This window comes from Girardinichthys multiradiatus, chromosome 3 (genome assembly GCF_021462225.1).
Source record: "Girardinichthys multiradiatus isolate DD_20200921_A chromosome 3, DD_fGirMul_XY1, whole genome shotgun sequence".
Taxonomy (NCBI): Eukaryota; Metazoa; Chordata; class Actinopteri; order Cyprinodontiformes; family Goodeidae; genus Girardinichthys; species Girardinichthys multiradiatus.
The window spans coordinates 21,052,843-21,075,299 of NC_061796.1; the positions used below are offsets into that span (position 1 = coordinate 21,052,843).

General features: G+C 43.3%; 1 protein-coding gene and 1 long non-coding RNA gene across 4 annotated transcripts in view; one reads left to right on the top strand and one right to left on the bottom strand.

Moving 5' to 3' along the window:
• The window catches only part of LOC124865545 (neurocalcin-delta A), a 109,999-nt gene that overhangs the window by 65,260 nt on the left and 22,282 nt on the right, over positions 1 to 22,457 (bottom strand). For 2 of the 3 annotated variants that reach the window (XM_047360722.1, XM_047360721.1), the window contains exon 2: positions 17,169 to 17,220. The gene's annotated coding sequence lies outside the window, so the exon portion shown is untranslated. Of the gene's footprint in view, positions 1 to 17,168; positions 17,221 to 19,588; positions 19,707 to 22,457 lie in introns of all 3 variants that reach the window. The other variant, XM_047360723.1, reaches the window with a different exon arrangement.
• LOC124865547 lies at positions 1,981 to 8,360 on the top strand. Its single transcript, XR_007037626.1, has 3 exons — positions 1,981 to 2,151; positions 2,544 to 2,645; positions 7,748 to 8,360. It is a non-coding gene; the product is annotated as an uncharacterized LOC124865547 (long non-coding RNA).

Genomic DNA, 22,457 nt, shown 5'->3' on the forward strand with positions numbered 1-22,457 from the left:
CCTGATATTTATATTGAACTGTATAATTGCCCTGCACTGATGATGATCTGAGCACTTAAAAGGAATGAATCAACAGGCAACAAAATAGCAGCAAATAAGTAACAGTGAATAAAAACGTAGGCTGCTACAAATATAAATGTGTGCATGAAAATTATATAATTGGTTTTAAGTTGAGGTTAGAGATTGTGACTATCAAGAAAAGAGCTGGTGACTGGGGTTGGCAGATTTATATCCTATACTGAGTGGTTGACAAATAAAAAATCCAGTCTTTTTTAGGTCAGTGAATGAACCATACGTAAAAGCTATCAGGTTGCTCTGACAACAACACTCTTCTGGAAAAAGTTCCTGCAAGGAGAAGACTCAAGGTTGGCTATTTACAGAGGCTCATTGGCTGTTCATTCAGGGTGCTTCAAAAGCACTCAGATTTATGCTAGGCACTGTTCATTTTACCATTTAGCCATTTCATACTTTTGTAGTTTTGGCCATTTTGTATTCTGCTTTTTAAAGTGAAAAAGGACCCTTAAGGATGTTTTATTTACTGGTGAAGAAGTAAATTGACCCCGTGCCAACTTCAGCAACAAACAGGAAGTATGGGCATAATATGCTATTATTAATCTGCTGACTTATATTTATGGTCTATGGAGGTTTATCAGGACATCCATGTAACAGTGAGCTTTTTAAGAAAAATTACTTTTAAAAAGGTTTGTTTCAACCTCTGGTTGTAGAACATACTGGGAATCTCAAAGCTAAGGTAAGGGTCTACGTTCTTTAAGTAACACAGCTGAAGACTAATGTTTACAGCTGATAATGCTAACTGTTAATAGATAATAAAAGACACTAAAGACAGGGACTGCACAATATTAGGAACACATGCAACAAGCAGTAATGGAGGTAAATGACAATATGGCTTCCATTTATCCATCCAACCAATTTGTCTATACCGGCTTTTGGTATCAGGTTTGCAGGGTGGAGGGGACGGGGGTATTTTGGGCCTATCTCTGGGCATATTTAGGCGAGAGGCAGGACACACACACACACACACACAGGACAGACAACAACACACGCACACACTCATTGGATTTGACTTGTGGTTAATAAACAAATACTGAATGAGACATAAGGGTTAATATCTGTCTGCTTTCAATTCACTGCAAACATAGGTCACAGAAAGTGGGTAGTCTGTTCAGCTGTTCAGGACAAGACAGAAAAACAATTCTATTTAAAAATGGTTTTATTGCCATGACCAGGAGAGTAGTAATTTTAGTTTCCTTATGACTTTAGCAGAACGTCTTAATACCCTCACCTCTCAAACAAATTTACTGCTGCATGGAAAACAAACAACAAAAATAAACACACTGGCACAGAAAGCCTACACGCATGGTACGTAAATGATTAGCTAATATTTAACGGAATCCAAGCATACTGTTGCGATACTGATGTTGAATGAAAATGTAATAACATAAGGTTGCAATATATTGTGTAGGCCCACTAACGAATAACATATAAATTGTCAACTCCATAATGACTTTGTTCTTGTTTTAAATCCGCTTATCTCTGTCAGCAACTGATCTCTTACAAACAAGGTAGGATGTTGGCTCTGCTCTTAATAAAAATAATTAATGAACGCTCAATATATGAAGGGTAAAAAGAGATACTAAGAATGCTCTTTATTATAGTCCTTAAAAAGAAATTGGAATTGGGTAAAATCAGCGTTGATAGGTGAAAGCTTTACAAAAACCAGAGGTCAGATATCTAACATAAATTGGTGAAGCTCCACAAACAACACTGACAACTAAATATATAGGCTGGATTTAAAGGTTAATTTCTTGCTTTTATTTACTGAACCAATTTTTTTTAATGTAGAGAGAGTGATGGCTAACTATTTTCCTAGACTGGAGAAAACTGACAAACATATAAATGGTGAAGTAAACCACCTAGGTTACATGAAAAGCATTTCTATGTTGTCTTATGTGTGTGCATGTGCTTCAGTGCTTGTATGTGTGTTAGGATGTAGGGTGGGTAACAGGCACAAGAAGGAATTTCTTCCTCAAAACGCTCAGGAAGCAGGGAGGAAATGAAAACAACTTCTCCTTCCAAGGCAAAACCCTTGTTCTTCCTTTGGATACTAGAAAAACAACAGATGCACAATGGGTGAGTGTTTGTAACCAAAATAACTCCACTTTTGCTTACAGTGTTACTAAAATCAGATGAGGGAATATAAAAAGATCAAGACTAAAACAAAGGGTGCATTCTGTCACACTAGATTGAAGCTGGGCAGCCAGATTAAAATAAAGTAACATTTGTAGTAGAAAACTGGGATTATATTCCCTACATCTGGATTTCAAGGATTAGGGTGCAATTATAAACTGGATAATCAGCTACCAGGGACAGAAAGGCAACAACTGGGCACCAAGATCTTAGCGACACAGTAATCAACTGACACACACACACATACAAATAAGTTCAAGTTTACATAAAATGGATTTGTCCTTCTGTTCTGAATTTATTATTATTCTGAACTTATTACTAATTACTTTCTGCAGCCACCAGAGGTCCATAGCTTCTGCTGTTGTTTTTCGGCATACCACTTAACCAAGTCCTGCTCTCGGTTCATCATCGGCAAACCAGCATCCTCTCCATAGAAGGTGAACTTTCAGGTTTGCACTTGTTATGCACACAAGTATCCTGATATAAACTCAATTAGACCTTAATCCAAATAAGTCACAGCCATGTAAAGAGCTTTTCTGATTAACTAAGTCTGAGCAAGCTTAAATGCTAAGTAAACAATTACCAAAATAAACTCACTGGGGCAATCTTGGTCACTCACTACACATATAAGCATGTATACTGGTTTATCAGTATTGTGTGGGACATGGGCTCTAAACAGCTAGAGTTTTTTTCTTTTTCTCCCAACTAGCTCCTTCGTTTGCCTTAAAATTTCATTTGCGTTAGTGGTTTATGAACCATTTCTTCTAGTTCTAGTTCTCTACTAGTTTGTCTGCAAAAGATAAAGCTGACACCATTTCATCACTGCAAAGACAAGGCTGCCACAGATCTTTTGAACATGTGGAAAAATCCCGCAGAATGAAAGGCACAGCTCTCACACACTACACATGTGGGCAACTGCTACAGAACTGACCCAACTGTGCCTCACATATTGCCGCATTGACCCATGACATAACTTAATCTCAGGCTACGCTATGCAAACAGAACACTCACCTTGGCACACTGGATGCTTGAAACTGAAAGCGAAACTGACGGCATGCCTAACTTTACGGTTAATTTGGCTAATATTCTTCTGACCGCTAGGGGGGCCCTAAGGGAGCATTGAATTTTCGTTCCAAGATTGTCAAATGATCCTTAAATATGACGAAGAAATAACAAAACAAGACAGTGATGTGATGGCAAAAGTAAAAAAATACCTATTCCTGATGCAGCAGAACGCTATGGGCTGGGTCTTCAAATATTCCGTATAAATTGCTTGTCCAAAAAAAGAACCTGCGCGTGCAATAGGTGGGCATGTTGTGAGTGATCTACAAAGATTGCATGCGCAATGAATAACAGGTGCGAAAGTGGTCCAGACCGCTCTAATTAAACGAAAATTGTGTGTGCTGCTGACTGTCATCATGGAAAATTTGGGAGAGCAGAGTAGCCGTATAAGAAAGATGAAGTTCAAACCATGGAGTTGGAGGTAATAATACTAATAACAATAATAATAAGAAATATTATAATGAACCTTTTAAAAACATTTGAAAAGATGAAGATAATAAAAGCTACAGTTAAAAGATAAATGGCAATCCCAAACATGATACTAATAGCATTTCTGTCATCACACAAATATAATTTGCAAAAGGTAAAAGCAAAGTAGAGAGTGGTGATGCACAATAAAAAGTGTAGCACATTGGTGTAGATGCCAACTATAAACCCAGAAATCAGCAGAAACTTGGCTGGTATCCTGGGAACTTCATTTAGCTCCCACACACCATATAGCTGAAAATACAGGGGTTGGACAATGAAACACCTGTCATTTTAGTGTGGGAGGTTTCATGGCTAAATTGGACCAGCCTGGTAGCCAGTCTTCATTGATTGCACATTGCACCAGTAAGAGCAGAGTGTGAAGGTTCAATTAGCAGGGTAAGGGTACAGTTTTGCTCAAAATATTGAAATGTACACAACATTATGGGTGACATACCAGAGTTCAAAAGAGGACAAATTGTTGGTGCACGTCTTGCTTGCACATCTGTGACCAAGACAGCAAGTCTTTGTGATGTATCAAGAGCCATGGTATCCAGGGTAATGTCAGCATACCACCAAGAAGGACGAACCACATCCAACAGGATTAACTGTGGACGCAAGAGGAAGCTGTCTGAAAGGGATGTTCGGGTGCTAACCCAGATTGTATCCAAAAAACATAAAACCGCGGCTGCCCAAATCACGGCAGAATTAAATGTGCACCTCAACTCTCCTGTTTCCACCAGAACTGTCCTTCGGGAGCTCCACAGGGTCAATATACACGGCCAGGCTGCTATAGCCAAACCTTTGGCCACTCATGCCAATGCCAAACGTCAGTTTCAATGGTGCAAGGAGCACAAATCTTGGGCTGTGGACAATGTGAAACATGTATTGTTCTCTGATGAGTCCACCTTTACTGTTTTCCCCACATCCGGGAGAGTTACGGTGTGGAGAAGACCCAAAGAAGCGTACCACCCAGACTGTTGCATGCCCAGAGTGAAGCATCGGAGTGGATCAGTAATGGTTTGGGCTGCCATATCATGGCATTCCCTGGGCCCAATACTTGTGCCAGATGGGCACGTCACTGGCAAGGACTACCGAACCATTCTTGAGGACCATGTGCAACCAATGGTTCAAACATTGTATCCTGAAGGCGGTGCCGTGTATCAGGATGACAATGCACCAATACACACAGCAAGACTGGTGAAAGATTGGTTTGATGAACATGAAAGTGAAGTTGAACATCTCCCATGGCCCGCAGAGTCACCAGATCTAAATATTATTGAGCCACTTTGGGGTGTTTTGGAGGAGCGAGTCAGGAAACGTTTTCCTCCACCAGTATCACGTAGTGACCTGGCCACTATCCTGCAAGAAGAATGGCTTAAAATCCCTCTGACCACTGTGCAGGACTTGTATATGTCATTCCCAAGACGAATTGACGCTGTTTTGGCCGCAAAAGGAGGCCCTACACCATACTAATAAATTATTGTGGTCTACAACCAGGTGTTTCAGTTTCATTGTCCAACCCCTGTATATCCCAGCTTAATGCCAAAAGGAAACTGTGTGACTGCGCTCTCCTTTATCCTACAGCAGTTGGAGTCAGCATCACAAACAGCAGGTCGAACTCAGCTGAGCTCAAAGCTTTCATCATTGGAAGAGGTTAAATTCACAAATCACTGGGATGAGTAGACTAATCTCCTCCTGGTGTGTTATGTAACAGCAGTATAAGGGGTGGGCGAGCTGATGCACCTCGCTGAACAGGCTAATCCAACATCCCGCTCTGAGTGCCAACTCAAGTGACGACAGCATCTTGGATCTCTACAGTATTGTGTAATATTAAAGCAAGTTTTAACAACGCATTTCTAAATAAAAACAGCATACTAAAAGAAAGAAATACATTAGGTTGACAAAGGTTCGGAGGAAGAACAGGATTTCAGACTCCTTTTAGATAATCATAAACAAACTGCATTAGCAGGGATAAAAAAAAGCAACTCAAAGCACAGTAACAACAGCCTCTTTCACAAAACATTTTGTCATAAACCTGCAAAGACAAGTTGCCTGAGATTCGTCTGGCCCCTCCTAAATCAGACGTGGATACGGCGATACCTCACACAGCTGTAACTTTTCAGAAATATAGCCGGCAGTGCAGGAGGACAGGAGACATCAACTCTACGCTTGAAAAAGGAGCTGATTTATAATCCATGTAACTGCAATGAAAATCCACCTGTATTCAACTATCAGTAGCAGTGGTACAAACTAGAGGAAGCATAATGGCTAATGTCAAAGTTTGAGATAATAGATGTTACTTTCTTGATGTTTATGTAACATTTTTAAGAAAATATTTCTTGTGTCGTTTCTTTTTAACAGTACATATGCTATGTTGTCTTCCTGTTTGGTGAGCAAACCTTACCGCGTGCTGAACATTACAAAATTAGAGATGTTCACAACCAGCAGAAATGTCAGAACTCGCTCCCTCTCAGCAGCACCTGTGCCAACATTTTTGTTTTGCTGTTGCTCATCACAACAGAAATTTAAAGCAATATATTGTTTTGATATGGCCTTACAAACAAGGCAGTTTTATTCTTGTTTGTAGTTCTGATGACTACAAGATGTTATTAGAACTTGTGAACTTTAATAACTTTTCCTTTCTGTGGTCGTTGTACTTGTACTTGTCTTTTAAAACAATAACCATCACTGAACTGTACCTTTAATGTTGTTCAACTACTGCAAGTTGCTCTTTGCTAAATAACTAAACTGTAGTTTTGGCCTCTATAGATGCTCAATAGAATCACATTTTTTTATTTTTACAAATAGATTAATAGTTTAACAAATCTGTAAAACATTGTTTTAAAGAATGTGTTATCAGTGTAGAATAATGCAGGCCCAGTTTGGCTAGTTTATATATTGCAGCTTGTCTTGTTTCATGTTCCCTGCAGCTAAAAAAAGAACACATAAAAAATGCTGACAGTGTTTTAAAGGATTTCCGTTCAGCGTAGAATTACCCAGTCCACATTAGATAAGTTGAAGTTTTTATTTTTATCTAGCAATGTTTAAACATAGTTCTTATGAAAACCGTGACATAGCCATTTAACTTAGCGTCGCTAGGCAGATGCTAACTTTAGCATTGCTAGTAGCTAACAGTCAATGCAAGGGTCTGCACACTTGTGAAACCAAGGTACCAAGGTACCAAGGTACTGTACCATTTTTACTTCATTTTACTATTTTTATTTATACAGGATAAATTCCACATTAAAGCTGGTATAAATTCTGGAAAAGATTCGTTACGGTCTCAATTTTTGTAGGTCTGAAAAATCCGGAATTTTAACAGGGGTGTGCACACCTTTAAGAGCCTCAACGCTTACTGTAGCCGAGTGTCGATGGCCAGAAGTCTTTTAAAAAAAGTCTTTCAACAGAAACGGGAGACTCAAGAACACCTTCCTTTCTTACTTCAAAATAAAAGTTTCAAACATGGCTACAAAAGTGTCAACCCTAAAGCGCTCACCTTAATACCTGGAGCTTGAGATAAGAGCGTACTCTTACTTTAAATGACGAATCACTTTGATAAAAAATGGTACGCCATTTTAATTATGTGAGTGATCATGTTATGAGATCTTGTTACACAGAGTTTGGTCTAAATGGATTTCAGTAAAGGTTGTCTGTTTAGGACAAACTAAGCAGTTTAAGTAATCTCTTAGCACCACATTCAGTGATTATATTACATTCATATGAGTTAGGCTTTGATGTGAATCCAGAGTTGGCAGAAGATTATTTACATAATATTTTGATGTCCCCATTAATAGTTAACAAAATAGGCCATGAAAAATGGGAAATTATGAATAAAAAATAAAAATGATTAGTTATACAAGCTTCAAACTGTCTTATGAGTTACTCAACAGCATTACAGCCCACTCTATCCCTAGTGATTCAGTAACTATAAACAGAAGGCAGAAGGCAAAAGACAAGACTGATGAGCAGTATGTCTCTTATCATTTTCTTTTCTTTTTACATTTGACAGATGGCTGGCTGGATGGAGCAGGAGGATTAACCAGAACCCACAGACTCTCTTATCAGAAAGCAGCAGGTTGAAAATCAGGAGCAAAAAGAGATGCATCATCGCCTTGCTTATGAGTCACTTTGTGGTCCCATGCTCTGTTACCCATGCACACATAAGCAAGGAATACTTACAAATATAGAGCCGACAAACATACACACACTCCTACACCTGCATCAATAATGTTTATACCCAAATAGAGCCACTGTCCCTGCATGTTTAGAACTATATCCAGGGGTGATGAGGACAGAAGATGTGCCACCCTTGTCAAATGTCTAAAGCTGTTCACAGCAACTTCTTTTACTTTCTTAGAGATTTCCGGGTGGTCACAAGGATGTTTTTAAATTTTGGGAAAACCTCCAGCATACCTGCTTCAGGCACACACTTCAAATGATGGGTAATCCCCCCCCCCCCCCGAACCTAACTCCAAGTGGAAACACTGTATATTGCCAGAATATAATCAGAAATGTGGCCAAAATTACATTGGAAAATAAAGTATGATCACAGTCTTAAGAAATGCTGTACAAACATCCCCATACAAAGATTTAAATGCCAGATCTGAAAATAATATTATTGAAAAAAAAAAAAAAAAAAAAGGCTAGAAATCTCTGCAGAGTCTCGGTTCTCAGTGTGTAACACCTGCTTTACACCTGAATTGGCTTAGTTCACTCAGTGAGTTGTGACTCAGAAAGCAGCTTTATGCCCTCTAAATGCCTCATTAATGTCGAAAGCCAAAAATCTAAAGATATATATATATATATATATATATATATATATATATATATATATATATATATATATATATATATATATATATATATATATATATATATATATGTATATATATATATACACACACACACACATACACAGTTTCCAGACCTGAATCCGATTGAGCACATCTGAGACATCATGTCTCGCTCCATCCACCAACGTCACGTTGCACCACAGACTGTCCAGGAGTTGGCGGATGCTTTAGTCCGGGTGTGGGAAGAGATCCCTCAGGAGACCATCCACCGTCTCATCAGGAGCATGCCCAGGCATTGTAGGGAGGTCATACAGGCACGTGGAGGCCACACACAATACTGAGCCTCATTTTGACTAGTTTTAAGGACATTACATCAAAGTTACAGGGGTTGGACAATGAAACTGAAACAGCGGTCATTTTAGTGTTGGAGGTTTCATGGCTAAATTGGACCAGCCTGGTAGCCAGTCTTCATTGATTGCACATTGCACCAGTAAGAGCAGAGTGTGAAGGTTCAATTAGCAGGGTAAGAGCACAGTTTTGCTCAAAATATAGAAATGCACACAACATTATGGTTGACATACCAGAGTTCAAAAGAGGACAAATTGTTGGTGCACGTCTTGCTGGCGCATCTGTGACCAAGACAGCAAGTCTTTGTGATGTATCAAGAGCCACAGTATCCAGGGTAATGTCAGCATACCACCATGAAGGACGAACCACATCCAACAGGATTAACTGTGGACGCAAGAGGAAGCTGTCTGAAAGGGATGTTCGGGTGCTAACCCGGATTGTATCCAAAAAAGATAAAACCACGGCTGCCCAAATCACGGCAGAATTAAATGTGCACCTCAACTCTCCTGTTTCCACCAGAACTGTCCGTCAGAAGCTCCACAGGGTCAATATACACGGCTGGGCTGCTATAGCCAAACCTTTGGTCACTCATGCCAATGCCAAACGTCGGTTTCAATGGTGCAAGGAGCGCAAATCTTGGGCTGTGGACAATGTGAAACATGTATTGTTCTCTGATGAGTCCACCTTTATTGTTTTCCCCACATCTGGGAAAGTTACGGTGTGGAGAAGACCCAAAGAAGCGTACCACCCAGACTGTTGCATGCCCAGAATGAAGCATGGGGGTGGATCAGTGATGGTTTGGGCTGCCATATCATGGCATTCCCTTGGCCCAATACTTGTGCTAGATGGGCGCATCACTGCCAAGAACTACCGAACCATTCTTGAGGACCATGTGCATCCAATGGTTCAAACATTGTATCCTGAAGGCGGTGCCGTGTATCAGGATGACAATGTACCAATACACACAGCAAGACTGGTGAAAGATTGGTTTGATGAACATGAAAGTGAAGTTGAACATCTCCCATGGCCTGCACAGTCACCGGATCTAAATATTATTGAGCCACTTTGGGGTGTTTTGGAGGAGCGTGTCAGGAAACGTTTTCCTCCACCAGTATCACGTAGTGACCTGGCCACTATCCTGCAAGAAGAATGACTTAAAATCCCTCTGACCACTGTGCAGGACTTGTATATGTCATTCCCAAGACGAATTGATGCTGTATTGGCCGCAAAAGGAGGCCCTACACCATACTGTGGTCTAAAACCAGGTGTTTCAGTTTCATTGTCCAACCCCTGTATATATATAACAATAATATAATATTATATACCAACATTTTAAATTAGATAACAACATGAACATATGTGGAACCATTACTATTTCTAGTACCTGCTTGTTGCGGTTCCAACCATGCTGACCAGCCATGCCAGTCAGATAGGAGGAGAACCACGTCAATGCTGAATCTGTCATCAAAACCACATTGTTCAGTCTGTTTATCAGGATGTAGTGGCCGACTCAAAGGCCGAGGAGAGGTCTAATGGGACTAAAACAGTACATCTCCTTGAGTTGGCCGACATCAGGATGTCACTGCACACTGAGTAAAGCTGTTTTGGAATAGTGGTGTTTCCGTAAGCCAGACTATAAAGTGTTATAGATGTTGTGAATGGATCTGATGGGTCAGGGTATGATTTTATAAGTTATGGTTCCACAACATTTTTAAAAGAACTAGGGAATACACCAGATTATAGGGACTGGTTCAAATCAGGTGTAGTAGGGGGCTCACCATGAGCTAGACAGCATCAAGAAGGTGGGGAAATATAGTCCTTTATGTCCCCTATATTTTCGATGACAAAGTGTAAAACATCAAAGACGTTAACTTCCTCAGATGGAGTGTGTGAACCTCGAGTTTAGTATATTTCCATAGGTGCTCAATTGTACGACACAGCCTCCTGAGATTTAAAAAGCTCTCACTGATCCAAAGACGGGCTTTTTCTGAGACAAGGCACTGGACTTGAGTGGTGCCACTTGATCTAAAATGGCTGTACAATGACTGTCAAAGTATTGCATAAAACTGATCAACATCAGAGGATTCATTTAAAAGACTTGTGTTGAAAATGACAAAATCTCTCATCATGTACAGGTCCTTCTCAAAATATTAGCATAATGTGATAAATTTCATTATTTTCCATAATGTCATGATGAAAATTTAACATTCATATATTTTAGATTCATTGCACACTAACTGAAATATTTTAGGTCTTTTATTGTCTTAATACGGATGATTTTGGCATACAGCTCATGAAAACCCAAAATTCCTATCTCACAAAATTAGCATATCATTCAAAGGGTCTCTAAACGAGCTATGAACCTAATCATCTGAATCAACGAGTTAACTCCAAACACCTGCAAAAGATTCCTGAGGCCTTTAAAACTCCCAGCCTGGCTCATCACTCAAAACCCCAATCATGGGTAAGACTGCCGACCTGACTGCTGTCCAGAAGGCCACTATTGACACCCTCAAGCAAGAGGGTAAGACACAGAAAGAAATTTCTGAACGAATAGGCTGTTCCCAGAGTGCTGTATCAAGGCACCTCAGTGGGAAGTCTGTGGGAAGGAAAACGTGTGGCAGAAAACGCTGCACAACGAGAAGAGGTGACCGGACCCTGAGGAAGGTTGTGGAGAAGGGCCGATTCCAGACCTTGGGGGACCTGCGGAAGCAGTGGACTGAGTCTGGAGTAGAAACATCCAGAGCCACCATGCACAGGCGTGTGCAGGAAACGGGCTACAGGTGCCGCATTCCCCAGGTCAAGCCATTTTTGAACCAGAAACAGCGGCAGAAGCGCCTGACCAGGGCTACAGAGAAGCAGCACTGGACTGTTGCTCAGTGGTCCAAAGTACTTTTTTCGGATGAAAGCAAATTCTGCATGTCATTCGGAAATCAAGGTGCCAGAGTCTGGAGGAAGACTGGGGAGAAGGAAATGCCAGAAGTCCAGTGTCAAGTACCCACAGTCAGTGATGGTCTGGGGTGTCGTGTCAGCTGCTGGTGTTGGTCCACTGTGTTTTATCAAGGGCAGGGTCAATGCAGCTAGCTATCAGGAGATTTTGGAGCACTTCATGCTTCCATCTGCTGAAAAGCTTTATGGAGATGAAGATTTCATTTTTCAGCACGACCTGGCACCTGCTCACAGTGCCAAAACCACTGGTAAATGGTTTACTGACCATGGTATCACTGTGCTCAATTGGCCTGCCAACTCTCCTGACCTGAACCCCATAGAGAATCTGTGGGATATTGTGAAGAGAACGTTGAGAGACTCAAGACCCAACACTCTGGATGAGCTAAAGGCCGCTATCGAAGCATCCTGGGCCTCCATAAGACCTCAGCAGTGCCACAGGCTGATTGCCTCCATGCCACGCCGCATTGAAGCAGTCATTTCTGCAAAAGGATTCCTGACCAAGTATTGAGTGCATAACTGTACATGATTATTTGAAGGTTGATGTTTTTTGTATTAATAACACTTTTCTTTTATTGGTCGGATGAAATATGCTAATTTTGTGAGATAGTAATTTTGGGTTTTCATGAGCTGTATGCCAAAATCCTCCGTATTAAGACAATAAAAGACCTGAAATATTTCAATTAGTGTGCAATGAATCTAAAATATATGAATGTTAAATTTTCATCATGACATTATGGAAAATAATGAACTTTATCACAATATGCTAATATTTTGAGAAGGACCTGTACATGATGAGATCAAAAAGCACACAGCAATGGTCGCTTGTGTGAATATCCCCAACACAGAAATTGGCAACACGCAGGCCAAGTGAAAAGAAAAGGTCTAGAGTGTGGCAAATCTTGTTGGATGGGCCAGTAACATGCTGCTTAATGTTAAAAGTTTCAGCCATTGATAAAAATTCCACAGATGGGCTAAAAGAATCATCATAAAAATTGAGGTTTTAAATTAAACATTTTCTAAGTTTTATTAAAGATGATAAAATGTCATTAAAACCAACATGTTAGAGGAGCCAACTCTGATAATTCAAAGGAGGAAAAGTCACTCATTATTCTGCATCTGATCCTGTCCCGGTACACAGCAGCAAGACCTCCGCCACGCCACGGGGATGGGGCGTCCCCACAGCCGAGCAGAGCTCATTTAAATGGATGAACTCACCATCTCTCTACCATGTTTCTGTGAGGAACATGAAGTCCAATTATGAAGTCCTTTAACTTCATTTTCAGGGTTCACTATGTACCTTTATCATGTATTTAGTTTTGAAGCACATAATGTTAATGAGGTTCAATGAATCCTGTGAACTCGTAAAAGTTAACATTCTTAATTACAACCGGTAAAAAATGTTTTCTAACCAAGTAGGCCAATCCACTGGTGAGTTTCAGTAGATCCTGATCAGGGCATGTTATGTTCTGGAAGGCCAGAGGTTTCACCCACATCCAAGTGACTTCATGTACAAGTATCAGTCTGCCCTTGTTTAATGCAGTGGACAAGCAGCAGCTGTGAGCTGCTCTAAGTGGCTAGCCTGCTTCTGTGTGGGGAGTTATGGCTAAGAGAGAACATATGGGCATCAAAGAGCAAAGGATTGCTAAGCCATTTATCTCTTTCAATGTCAGTAACATAAACAGACACATACACGGACGGAGACATATTTGTTTGTGACTTATGAGTGTGTTTGTGTGTGTGTGTGAGTGTGTGCAATAGCTTATGTTTGGAGAGATCTGGGAGCCTGGGAACTGAGTGGAAATCACACTGTGCTTCCTCTGGCTCAATCCAGTGTCATGGGAAACAACAATGATCAAAGACAACAGGACAATTACACTGCAGACAATCCAATATTACACCTTTTGCAAAAGAAGTCAGCTAACTTTATACTTATTTTCAGCTTTAAATGTTTTTCTGCAACATTTCTACACCTGAATGAAATGACGCAATAAAAAGACATAATACAATAATAATGCATAATTTTGGCATATGTTTTCTAATAATCTGTAAATATTGTCAATGTATTAGAACAGCAGTGTCTAAAAGATACCTTAAGAGACATAGTATGACTTGGGTTTGGACAGTGTTGAACCCAGGGTTTAGTGTTGAGGTCAAAATTGTGTCAGTTGTTTCACAGGTTTTGTATTTTCACTCAGAATCAGAATCAGAATCAGAAAAGCTTTATTGCCAAGTACGTTTTTGGACATACAAGGAATTTGTTTTGGCGTAGTCGGTGCAATACAATACAAATTAAACAGTATAAACATATCTACAATATAATATAAATATATGTGCACAGTTTTAAGTGAGTGAGAGTAAATGTAGAGCAGTATAAGATGCAAGAGCAATACAACAGTGCAGGTGATCATTGTGCAAGTATGGCAGTGCAAGTAAAGCAGGAGTCCAAGCTGAGGGTTAATGTAACGCATAGAGTTACAGGTTACAGGTGTCTTGTCAGCAAAAAAAAAGGGGGTGGGGGGGGGTGGGGGGGGAAGGGAGAGTGACAGGGTGGTTTCCGGGCTTTGCTAACAAGGCTGGTGGCAGATGGGAAAAAACTGTTCTTGTGGCGTGAGGTTTTGGTCCGGATGGACCGCAGCCTCCTGCCAGAGGGGAGAGTCTCAAAGAGTCTGTGACCGGGGTGGGAGGGATCAGCCAGAATCTTCCCTGCCCGCTTCAGGGTCCTGGAGGTGTACAGTTCCTGGAGCGACAGTAGACTGCAGCCAATCACCTTCTCAGCAGACCGAATGACACGCTGCAGCCTGCCCTAATCCTTGGCTGTAGCAGAGGCGTACCAGATGGTGATGGAGGAGATGAGGATGGACTCAATGATGGCTGTGTAGAAGTGCACCATCATAGTCTTTGGCAGGTTGAATTTCTTCAGCTGCTGCAGGAAGAACATCCTCTGCTGGGCTTTCTTGATGAGGGAGCTGATGTTTGGCTCCCACTTGAGATCCTGGGAGATGATGGTTCCCAGGAAGCGGAAAGATTCCACAGTGTCAATTGTGGAGTCACAGAGGGTGATGGGGGCAGGTGGGGCTGGGTTCTGCCTGAAGTCCACAACCATCTCCACTGTCTTTAGAGCGTTGAGCTCAAGGTTGTTCTGGCTGCACCAGTCCAACAGATGGTCCACCTCCCATCTGTACGCGGACTCGTCACCATCAGAGATGAGTCCGATCAGGGTGGTGTCGTCCGCAAACTTCAGAAGCTTGACAGACTGGTGACTGGAGGTGCAGCTGTTGGTGTACAGGGAGAAGAGCAGAGGAGAGAGAACACAGCCTTGGGGGGAACCGGTGCTGATGGTCAGGGAGTCAGAGACGTGCTTCCCCAGCCTCACGCGCTGTTTCCTGTCAGACAGGAAGTCAGTGATCCACCTGCAGGTGGAGTCGGGCACACTCAGCTGGGAGAGCTTCTCCTGTAGCAGAACTGGGATGATGGTGTTGAAGGCAGAGCTGAAATCCACAAACAGGATCCTGGCATAGGTTCCTGTGGAGTCCAGGTGCCGGAGGATGAAGTGAAGGGCTAGGTTGACTGCATCATCTACAGACCTGTTGGCTCTGTAGGCAAACTGCAGGGGGTCCAGGAGGGGGTCGGTGATGTCTTTTAGGTGTGAGAGCACAAGGCGCTCAAAGGACTTCATCACCACAGAGGTCAGGGCGACGGGTCTGAAGTCATTAAGCCCTGTGGTCCTTGGCTTCTTGGGAACAGGGACGATGGTGGAGGACTTGAAGCAGGCAGGCATATGACATGTCTCCAGTGAGGTGTTAAAAATGTCTGTGAAGACTGGAGACAGCTGATCAGCGCAGTGCTTCAGGCTGGCTGGTGAGACAGAATCCGGACCAGCAGCTTTCCGGGGGTTCTGTCTCCTGAAGAGTTTGTTTACGTCCCTCTCCTGGATGGAAAGAGCCGTCCTCGGCGTGGGTAGGGGGCTGGTGGGGGGGAACTTCAGGGTGGGGGTTGGAGGTGCCGAGGCCCCTCTTGAGGTTGGAGAGATGGGGGTGGTGGATTGTGGCTGCAGCTGTTGGGGGGTGTTGTGGGGGATGGTTGCAGGACTGTCCCTTTGTCTTTCAAAGCGGCAGTAGAACTCGTTCAGGTCGTTGGCGAGGCGTCGGTCGTTGATGGAGTGGGGGGCTTTTGGCTTGTAGTTGGTGATTTGCTTGAGCCCTTTCCAGACAGACGCAGAGTCGTTGGCTGAGAACTGGTTTTGGAGCTTCTCAGAGTACAGTCGTTTGGCCTCTTTCACTGCCTTGCCAAACTTGTACTTTGCCTCTCTGTATATGTCTTTGTCCCCACTCCTGAAGGCCTCTTCCTTATCCAGTCTTAACCTTCTGAGTTTAGCTGTGAACCAGGGTTTGTCGTTGTTGTAACTCACCCTGGTGCATGATGGTACACAGCTGTCCTCACAGAAGCTGATGTAGGAAGTCACAGCCTCTGTGTACTCGTCCAGACTGTTGGTAGTAGTCCTGAACACATCCCAGTCTGTACAGCCTAAACACGCCTGGAGATTCTCCACAGCCTCACTGCTCCACTTCCTTGTCGTCCTCACAACAGGTTTGCAGAGCTTTAGTTTCTGCCTGTATGCAGGAATCAGGTGGACCATGATGTGGAGCACCTTCATCTTGAAGTTGAGGGGATTGTCCATCTCTTACCTCAGTTTTTATTCCAGTCAGAATAAGAATTAGTAAAAAGATAAACTTAAAAACAGAGTCAATGTGTCCTTCAGCTGAGCTCATTGTGCCAACTGTTCATCTAATGTTAGCTTCAAATACAGAAACTGAACTGTCTCCACTTTAAAATAGTATAACAGTGTTGACGTCCCGCTTACTGACCCTGAGTCTTGGATCCCATTTACACCTGGCATTAGACAGCAAGAGGAGTTTTTGGACTGTGGGAAGAAGCCACACTACTAGACACGAACGCATACATGGAGATAACATGCCAACTCCAGGCAGAAAGACCCCAGGCATCAAACTCAGGACCTTCTTGCTGCACGACAACAGTGCTAACAACAACTAGACCGTGCAGCCCTGTTAAGAAAGCCACTCAATAAAATGTTTGGTATGTTATTTTGTAGAGATATAGATATTGTTCTACTGAAAAGAACATAATTTCAGATACGTTGTTAAAGATATTTACCAACTTAATGCGTCTTGTTTGCAGATCCTCACACCGTTGGTAAGGAAATAAACCGTTGTGCCACTCTACTACTGCCCCACACATTTTTAGCTCATTCAGTAGTGATTTCATAAAGCATTTTTGAGGGAGAAGAAAATTCACAGAGGAATATTTGTTTAGTGTACAAACCTGACTTCTTGTAGACTTACAGCAGGTCACCTTTCACACCTCCTACACAGACCTAGGGGGAAACAGAATACAAACCAAGGAGTTAAACAAGCTTAAAAGCTTTAAATGATGTGCACATCTTAGACATCTTTTGTGTTTTCACATTTTATATGTACACTGCTCAAAAAAATGAAGGGAATACTCAAATAACACATCCTAGATCTGAATGAACGAAATATTCTCATTGAATACTTGGTGGAAAAACACACTCCAGGCTGATCTACAGGGGTTGGACAATGAAACTGAAACACCTGGTTTTAGACCACAATAATTTATTAGTATGGTGTAGGGCCTCCTTTTGCGGCCAATGCAGTGTCAATTTGTCTTGGGAATGACATATACAAGTCCTGCACAGTGGTCAGAGGGATTTTAAGCCATTCTTCTTGCAGGATAGTGGCCAGGTCACTACGTGATACTGGTGGAGGAAAACGTTTCCTGACTCGCTCCTCCAAAACACCCCAAAGTGGCTCAATAATATTTAGCTCTGGTGACTGTGCAGGCCATGGGAGATGTTCAACTTCACTTTCATGTTCATCAAACCAATCTTTCACCAGTCTTGCTGTGTGTATTGGTGCATTGTCATCCTGATACACGGCACCTCCTTCAGAATACAATGTTTGAACCATTGGTTGCACATGGTCCTCAAGAATGGTTCAGTAGTCCTTGGCAGTGACGCGGCCATCTAGCACAAGTATTGGGCCAGGAGAATGCCATGATATGGCAGCCCAAACCATCACTGATCCATCCCCATGCTTCACTCTGGGCATGCAACAGTCTGGGTGGTACGCTTCTTTGGGGCCTCTCCACACTGTAACTCTCTCAGATGTGGGGAAAACAATAAAGGTGGACTATTGATATTGCAAATGTTTATATTGAAATAGTAGTTTATTTTGATAAATTGCACAGCCCTATTTTGAAAAGAGCTGCATTCCTAACCTTGTCGGCCCTATTCTTCTGAAATATTACGTTCAGCACCTTGCACATTGCAGAGAGAGAAAACCACCAAGCGCATAGAACAAAACACACTACAACAATTGCTTTAATCCACTGATGCTTTATAAAAAGGAATTTTCCTCTGCTTTTGTGAAAGGTGGTTTAGGTTAACAATTTTTTTATGAACCAATGAGTGAGAACAGAATTTCTTCAAACAAAAACGGAATGTACAAATGTAGACACCACAGAGTGTCCTAACCTTGACCATATTTCACACACAATTTGTGACTAAAACAAACATTAATGCTCTAGGAGTTGGCCGGTCTGATGACCATACATGGAACGCAACTGTTGGCTCAATAACAAAATTACACAGATGAAAAAAGGAAAGTGCTACACAGCAACTAAAATTAGATCTAAAAATCCATGATGGAAGCCAGCTTTGTTTTCCAGACTTTGTACCTAATGCCATTACATCATCTAAAAGCCATTTAACTAAGCCAAAACCAGCTAACTACAGTGGCCGTTCCACCACTTTGTAATTTAAGCCATTTCAGTTTTTGTAATAATTACAGTGTGTTGTTTTTCAGTTTCTGTAAGCCTCTAAAGAAGTGTATCAATCCCCTGTGAAGACACATGGCTTCAGTCTGAGCACAGCAGAGAGAGCAAGACATAAAGAAAATAAATTCACTGAGATTGTGACAAGCACAGTTTGGAGAGCCCATGTTGTCTTTGAACAAAATGTCACACCAGGGAAACCACAGCCTTTCACCATGGCAACATGTTCTGTGCATATTGGAGGTAAGTGAAAGCAGCAGAATCAGGTGTGAAAGCTGTAACATTGGATCGTTTGCAAAGAAAATGAGCAAACATTAAAAACCCCTTCCAGCATGTTCATGTTTGCATTCATGCATTACATGAGGCATCATTAGCTACAGGAAGACTGAGTAATTACAGTTCAGCAGAAATGTTATGTAATTCAAGGGATTAAACTCATTGAGCAGAGACCAGCTTGATTAAATGCTATTGTGTCAAAGGAAATGATTCACATGTTCAATCTCTGAAATATTCCCTAATGATGTTTTGAACACAGTCTGACCAGTGCAATGTGAAGTCTGCCATTATCAGTTAAATAACCCGTCTGATTAAATAAATACCAAACTCAACATTAGCTGGCCCTGTACTCTGCAGTATTGGCAGGCACATTAAAATAATCTGTTGCTGCTCTTGTGAAGTGCTGACGTAAGTCTGGTTGTTATATAGTAATGGAGAGTGGGAAGGATTCTTTTCAAAGCTCATGTAAAACCTCAGCCTTGGATGTATCTTAAAATGGTGTTAAAAACAACATAATGCACTGAGAGGCGCACAGAGAAAGGCGTAACAATGTCTTTATAATCTCTTTGGACACCAGCCCAGGCAGTGTGGGTGTCTGGACGAGACACACTTGCCTGCTCACTCGCTCTTCTGCTCAAGAAACCTGGGCTGCGGCCGCAACGTGTTGCCTTTCTTCCACTGGGAGTTTTTTGAAGTTTAGTTGCAGCTAGGGTTGTCATGATGCTTTTAATACTGCAGGAAAATAAAGGCATATGATTCTTTGAGAACAATATAATGAATAACAATATCATATTTTGATTTGCCTAATTAGTGGAAAACTAATAAGCAGTAGGTGAGTCAGCAGACATATAGATCAAAAAGAAAACATACCAAAATACCCCTTAGTAGAATTGTTAATATCTATGATGGAATGTGGATTCAGTTGAACAAGCGCCCTTTTGTCCAAAAAACATACTTATCCACTTTGTTTTTTCTTTTTTTTTTTTTTTACAACTATTGTGATTCCAATTTGAGAACTTCTTCAGCTAAATTGGAATATTTTTTAAACATTTCATGCTCACTGTAACTGTACTCGTACTCATCGTCTTCCGCTTATCCGGGACTGGGTCGCAAGGGCAGCAGACTCAGCAGAGAGACCCAGACGTCCCTCTCCCCAGACACCTCCTCCAGCTCCTCTTTCGGTCATGACCCAAAGCTCATGGCCATAGGTGAGGGTAGGAACGTAGACTGACCGGTAAATCAAGAGCTTCGCTTTCTGGCTCAGCTCTCTCTTCACAACGGACCGGCACAGTGCCCCCATTACTGCGGCAGCCGCACCGATCCGTCTGTCGATCTCCCGCTCCATTCTTCCTTCACTTGTGAACAAGACCCCGAGATACTTGAACTCCTCCACTTGAGGGAGGAACTCCCCTCCAACCTGAAGAGGACAAGCCACACTTTTCCGGTCGAGTACTATGGCCTCTGACTTAGAGGAGCTGATCTTCATCCCAGCCGCTTCACACTCGGCTACGAACCGCCACAATGCATGCTGTAGGTCTTGGCTAGAGAGGGCCAGCAGGACCACGTCATCTGCAAAAAGAAGAGACGAAATCCACTGTTCCCCAAACTAGACCCCCTCCGGCCTTTGGCTGCGTCTAGAAATCCTGTCCATAAAAGTTATGAACAGGACCGGTGACAAAGGGCAGCCCTGCTGGAGTCCAACATGCACCGGGAAGAGGTCCGACTTAGTGCCGGCAATGTGGACCAACTCCTGCCCTGCTTGTACAGGGACCGGATGGCCCCTAATAAAGGGCCCCTGATTCCATACTCCTGGAGCACCCCCCACAGGACATCATGAGGGACATAGTCAAATGCTTTCTCCAGGTTCACAAAACAAATGTGCAAATTCCCATGAACCCTCAAGTACCCTGTAGAGGGTATAGAGCTGGTCCAGTGTTCCATGGGCGGGACGAAAACCACACTGCTCCTCCTGAATCCGAGGTTCGACTATCGGCCGGACTCTCCTCTCCAATACCCTGGCGTTGGCCTTACCAGGGAGGCTGAGGAGTGTGATCCCCCTGTAGTTGGAACATACCCTCCGGTCACCCTTCTTATGAAGGGGGACCACCATCCCAGTCTGCCAGTCCAGAGGCACGGTCCCCGACTGTCACGCAATGTTGAAGAAGAGGCGTTTCAACCATGACAGACCCACAACATCCAGTGATTTGTGGTACTCAGGGCGAATCTCATCCACTCCCGAAGCCCTGCCACCATGGAGGTTTTTAAACACCTCGGTGACTTCAGCCTGGGTGATGAAAGAGTCCAACCCCGAGTCCCGAGCCTCTGTTTCCACCAGGGAATGCGTGATGGCAGGTTTGAGGAGATTCTCGAAATACTCCTTCCACCACCCGATAATGTCCTCAGTCGAGGTCAGCAGCCTCCCACCCCCACTGTAAACAGTGTTGGCGAAGCACTGCTTCCCCCTCCTGAGGCGCCGGACGGTTTGCCAGAATTGCTTCGAGGCCAACTGGTATTCCTTCTCCATGGCCTCACCAAACTCTCCCAGCCCCGATTTTCTGCCTCTGCCACAGCCCGGGCCGTGGCACACTTGGCCTCACACAGACCTTACAGCCACAGCTACGGGCAGCAGCATCGACAATAGATGCAAAGAACATGGTCCACTCGGACTTTATGTCTCCAACTCACCACCAGGTGGTGATCAATGGACAGCTCAGCCCCTCTCTTCACCCGAGTGTCCAAAACATGCAGCTGAAGGTCTGATGATACGACAACAAAGTCGATCATTGACCTCCTGCCTAGGTTGTCCTGGTGCCAAGTGCACTGATGGACACCCTTATGTTTGAACATGGTGTTCATCATGGACAATCCATGACTAGCACAGAAGTCCAAAAACAAAGCACCACTCGGATTCAGATCGGGGAGGCCATTCCTCCCGATCACGCCTCTCGAGGTGTCACTGTCGTTTCCCACGTGGGCGTTGAAGTCCCCAAGCAGAATAATGGAGTCCCCGGGAAGGGGACTATCCAGCACCCCTGACAGGGACGCCAAGAAGGCCGGGTACTCCGCACTACCACTTGGCCCGTAGGCCGAAACGACAATCAGAGACCCGTCCCCAACCCGAAGGCGCAGGGATGCGACCCTCTCATCCACTGGAGTAAACCCCAACACGAGACGGCTGAGTTGGGGGGCAACAAGCGAACCCACCCCAGCCCACCGCCTCTCCCCGTGGGCCACTCCAGAGTAGAAGAGAGTCGAGCCCCTCTCGAGGAGATGGGCTCCAGAGCCCACGCTGTGCGGGGAGGCGAGCCCGACATGTCTCGACCTCCCACACAAGCTCAGACTTCTCCCCCCCCAACGAGGTGACATTCCACGTCCCTAGAGCCAGCCTAAGCATCCGGGGATCGGGCCGCTGAGGTCTCTACCTTCGTCCGCTGCCCAATCCTCTTTGCACCGGTCCCTCATAGTTCCCCCTGCAGGTGGTGG